Raw genomic sequence first — 6,100 nt, forward strand, 5'->3', positions numbered from 1 at the left:
CCAATGCTATTAAACTTTGAAAAAGGCAGAGTAATGTTTAACTCCCTTGCCTCCTAAAGTTAAAAGAACCCTTGAAGGTTACTGTAACTGTTTCAAACACATGTAAGAAATAAATGTTATGCTTTTACTTTATGCTACTGCCAAAATTAAATGATTCCCATGCACTCAAACCCTTATGAAACCACTTGTAACGCTTACGATTACAAAAAAAAGTGGTTAATGGACTCTTAATTTAAAGGCCCGTTCTTCGTGATTCCATCTTTCAAACTTTAGTTAGTGTGTAATGTTGCTGTTAGAGCATAGATAATACCTGTAAAATTATAAAGCTCAAAGTTCAATGCCAAGCGAGATATTTTATTTAACAGAAGTTCCCTTTCAAAGCCTACAGCGAACGGCCACTTTGGACTACACCGCTGCACTTCCTGCTGTAATGACGTCACTGGAACCGTTTGTTGACTAACCCTCCGCCCACAAGTACACGCAAAAATAGGGGGGCGTGGTCTTGTTGTTGCTCTCCCACGTGGAGAAGAGTTCGCATTCAGCTTGCATCTCCCCCGTTATGGTAAGAAGCGGGACCTTTCCGGGCAAAGTGCGCTAAGCTGCTGTCCAATCACATCACGTTGACGTCAATGGGGTCGCTCTGTCCATTTCTTTTATTGTCTATGGAAATCATCAGGCCGTTTTTAGGACAGAGAAAACAGCGCTGTACAGATAAGTAAATTGTGTGAAAATTTTTTACATGCAAAACATGAACTCATGTTATATTGCATATATTATAAATGATCTGAATTGTATAAATCTGAATTATTGACAAGTGTAATCTAACAAAATTGAAAATTAAGTTGCATAGTACTGAATTAGATTTTTTTTTAAAATGTTGAATATAGAACCTTTGAAATTGAACACATCTGAAATGTTTTATGTTGAAATTGTATAGACATGCATTTTAAAACAGCAAATATTTTGTTCTGAATTAAAAGTCTGTAAATATTCAGTTTTTGAAAATACAGATTCAAGATTTCAGATGAAGAAGAAATTCAGATCATCAAATTCAATATTCTAAAATTCAGATCATCAAATTCAATATTCTAAAATTCAGATCATCAACTTCAATATTCTAAAATTCAGATCGCAGAAATTCAGATCATGCAGAAACATGCCAAATAGTCCTATTTTCATGATTTATCAATTTTTTTATGTGGTTCAGATACAATAATATTTTGAGTTTCTATTTATTAACTCTGGCCTACTTTCTGTATGATCTGAATTTCTGCCATCTGAATTTTAGAATATTGAATTTGATGATCTGAATTTTAGAATATTGAATTTGATGATCTGAATTTTAGAATATTGAATTTGATGATCTGAATTTTAGAATATTGAATTTGATGATCTGAATTTTAGAATATTGAATTTGATGATCTGAATTTTAGAATATTGAATTTGATGATCTGAATTTTAGAATATTGAAGTTGATGATCTGAATTTTAGAATATTGAAGTTGATGATTTGAATTTTAGAATATTGAATTTGATGATCTGAATTTTAGAATATTGAATTTGATGATCTGAATTTTAGAATATTGAATTTGATGATCTGAATTTCTTCTTCATCTGAAATCTTGGATCTGTATTTTCAAAAACTGAATATTTACAGTCTATTAATTCAGAACAAAATATCTGCTGTTTGAAAATACATGTCTAAACAATTTCGACATAAAAAAGTTTCAAATGTGTTCAATTTCAAAGGTTCTATATTCAACATTTAAAAAAATCTAATTCAGTACTATGTAAAATGCAAAATAATATTCAATTTTGTTAGATTACACTTCAATAATTCAGATTAATACAATTCAAAATCAGATTATTTTGTCATATTTCTAGCTCCATAAAAATTAGGCTTCCTCATATATCCAAGTGTTTTTTAAACTGTGGGACTCATGGTTCTTCAAAGAAAAGGGGTGAAATAAAAATAATTAAAACAAAAATTGTTGTTTTTTGTTTTAGCTTATTTTAATGCTTGTTTTTCTGATTTTAAATAGTTTAAATACAGCTTGAGGTCCCCTTGAAAGTGTGTTACGGTCTGAATAATATATGTCTCTTGCACCATAGGTGAGGCAAGTTATGTGACAAAGTTTATTCTTCAGGTCTGGGTTCTTTAAACAAGTAGAAATAAAATGCCTGACTTTGCACTTACCTTTTTAACACTAAGAAGGAAACCATGGCACAGTTTGACAGTTATATGATGTAACCGCATCAACCTGCTAACTACATTACATATAAACGGACATTTGGGCCTCGTTTAGCTGGTGTTTCAGTTCTGGTTTATGAGCGTCTTCACTGTTTTTTATAGCTCTTTTACTGTGGTCTGTTCTCCAGCAGCGGAGTATCCCAGTACAGCCGCTTGTTTTTAATGTTGAGCCTCGTACTGACTAATGACACTAACATATGACCTCACTTGAATGGAGTCATTTTTAAATTGAGCACTGACAAAGACAATCTCAGGAGAAAAAGACCTCAGTTTAACATGATAAACCAGCACACGATGGAAAACGTAAAAGGAACATCTGTAATGCTGAAGGGTCACACCCTACCCTTGGGTCCCGCTAAGAGGGGGTCGTTCTGAGCTGACCCAGTATGAAGCACAAACCCAGAAAACTCATTGTGAAATGTTTTTATTTATGTATCACTGAACCGAACAGAGTTCGGAGTTTTCTGCATGCAAACACTTTTAAATAACACATAAATATATCAGACACACTGGTTAAAACTGCATTTGTGTTGTATTTTACCTACAGAAAAAAATGAGCTAAAATCAGTACAACCAGTGAAAATATGCTGTTCATGTTATGGAAAGTACAGCACTCCTTTTAGATTATTGTTTAAATGTTGTATTTACAGTAAATTGCTGATGACAAATGAAGGATCAGAGCAATGCTATTTTCAATACACATTCACAAAAAACAGTTTCAGTGCAACTAGTCTATGCAGTCAGTCCTGTCAGGGCATTAGGAGGATAAAATGATATTAAGGGAGCTTGTTTCTTTTGCTTGAGTTGTTCCAGCGGGTTTCCCTGAAGTTCTGAAAAGACTGGAGAATGTTTGCAAGCCGAACATTTCCAGGAAAGATTTTTACAGGCAGCAATGTTTTAGAGAAAGCATTCATTTTCCCCCAGACCTTTCTAACTACAAATAAATAAAGGGTTCAAGTGATGCAGGAGCTTTTTGTATAGATGTACAAAGTAACAAGTAAACTAGTGAATGTAAGCAGCGAGCAAAGGACACAGATCGCATTATGGTTAAAGCCGCTGAACAGCTTTTGAATGGTAAAACATCGGATCAGCTGTTATGCATCAGTTAAATTATTATTTTTAAAAACCATTGTAATACTTTATAATAAGGTTCAGTCAAGCGGTCGTTGAAATACATGGTTATTCACCTCATAAATATTACGTTTAAATTATAGAGTCTTACCAGTATAGCATCTTTAACTGTGGATAAACATACTGTACAAAACAACCGGCATAGAAAAAAAGATAAACGCGATAACAGTCTTGCAGTAATATTAATAATAAAGATCTCAGAGGTCATTTTCACTACAATGGATATACAATATAACGCCAGTCGCATCTCTATATTTGTGTCCCAAATACACTATGCACTATATACTCATCCAGCATTGGAGTCTATTAGCCTCTCCCTATCCAGGACATAATTACAGTTGTGAACTGGGACGCACCTCAAATAGTGTGTTCATACTGAAAACACCAGAAAGAAAAAGTTTACTTCAAACACTGATGCATGGATGATGATAACCCAAAAGAACTAAGTGGGGAAAGCTGAACACTTCAACAGTCACAGCTTTACAGTAAAGGAGTAGGGTAGGGTTCAGATGACAGATACTGGATGACAAAATAACCTTCTAAAATTCATTCGCTTGAAGGGATAGTTCACCCAAAAATGAAATTTTGATCTGCTTACCCCAGGCCTCCAAGATAAAGGCAACTGTTTCTTCAGTAGAACACAAATGAAGATTTTTAACTCCAACTGTTACAGTCTGTCAGTCGTATAAGGCATGTGAATGGTAACAAATAAGAGTATGAGAACATGCACATAAATCCATATTAAACCCTGCGGCTCATGACAACACATTGATGTCTTAAGACAAGAAAAGATCGGTTTGTGTGAGAAACTGAACAGTATTTATATCATTTGTTTCATATAACCTCTAATGTGCCACTATGTCCAACAGCCTTCACTGCACAAACCCTTCCATTGATTGAGGTCAATCTACAATGTACACGATCTGGCCTAAGCAGCGGAAGCGCATCTTTTATGATGGATCGCAAACATATATGTGCATTACCACCACCTATCTCTAAAATAGACCACTTTACCTATACTTTATTATTGATCCTACACATAAAGGGTGTCAAATTTGTACCTTTAGGGGTACAACAGCTTGTCGCTGGGCCAGTACCCTTAAATAGACAACTTTGTACCTTTTTTACTCATAAAAGGTGAATATTAGTACCTTTTGAGTACAAATGCGCACACTAAAGTACTGCTATGAATCTTTCTGTGGTAAAATGGTACAAAGTTGTCCTTTTAAGGGTACTGCCCCAGCGACAAGCTTTTGTACCCCTAAAGGTACAATTTTGACACCCTTTTTGTCTGTGTGTACCAACCCACATACAGTCCCCCTTGAGTACCCGCAGGCTTCACAAAACTTCATCCGGCACTGCATGTTTAGATCTCACAATCGTGTATATTGACCTCACTTACCGGAAGTGATCATGCATTGAAGGCTGTTTGACATTAGAGGTAAAAAATTATATAAATGCTGTTTGGTTTCTCGCACACAAACCTATACCATAACACACTCATTTGTTACCATTCACATGCCTTATACGACTGACAGACTGCAACAGTTGGAGTTAAACATCTTCATTTGTGTTCTACTGAAGAAACGAAGTCGCCTTTATCTTAGATGCCCTTGGGTAAGCAGATAAACATCAAATTTTAATTTTGGGTTATCAATATTCAGGGCTATCCCTGAGAGAAATACATACTGTAGTATAAGTACACAGTGTATAGTAGGACATTTAGGACACAACTGCGCAGTGTGATACATCATGACCACTGGATGCCGAGATTGACCAATTAGAGTCGAGTATTCTGTGATAACATTCATGCATTAAGTATCATGACCTAATAACAAACAATATTTACAGCATTCATGAATCTAGATTAATGTTCATTTATAAATATACCATTAATTCATGTTCATTTATAATAAATTAAAATCACTTTACACAATGTAAAAAAGTCAGTATATATTACAAAAACACACAAAGATAGATAAATGCTGTAAATATTGTTCATTGATATTTCAGGTATTTATTTTACAGTGTCCCAGTTACACATTACAAGTAGTTACTTTAGTAATAAGTCAATTACGCATAGTTACAGGCAACTAACCCTAAACCAAACCTTAACCATAATCCTAATTATATAGTAAGTACTTGTTAGTTACTTTTAGTATTTCATTGTATAATTACACTGTAACAAGGACACCTTAAAATGCACCTTATGCATTAAAGGGATAGTTCAACAAAAAAATGAAAAATCTGTCATTATTTAATCACCCTCAAGTTGTTCAAAGACCGGTGTTCATTTCTTTATTCTGCTGAACACTGAAGATATTTTGGAGAATGTTAGTAATCAAAGAGTTGATGGACCCCATTGACTTCCATAGTATTGTTTTCCCCTACTAAGGAAGTCAATGGGGCCCATCAACTGTTTGGTTACCCGTATTCTTCAAAACATTTTCTTTTGTGTTCAGCAGAGAAAAGAAACTTGAGGGTGAGCAAATGGTGACTATTTTCTTTTTTGAGTTGAACTATCACTTTAACAAAGGAATTGGACCTTACTATAAAGTGTTACCAAACATTACATTACAAAGAAATAAAAGAAAACTAACCCTGTACAAAGCTGTAGCTCATGATCGCGATGTGGCGTTTCAAGCTGATTAAGAACAAAATCAGTTCTGTTGAAGTCTCAACGGTCGTCAACCTAAGATTTAGCTAACAGAAAACAGTC

The sequence above is a fragment of the Pseudorasbora parva genome, chromosome 13, assembly GCF_024679245.1.
Source record: "Pseudorasbora parva isolate DD20220531a chromosome 13, ASM2467924v1, whole genome shotgun sequence".
Taxonomy (NCBI): Eukaryota; Metazoa; Chordata; class Actinopteri; order Cypriniformes; family Gobionidae; genus Pseudorasbora; species Pseudorasbora parva.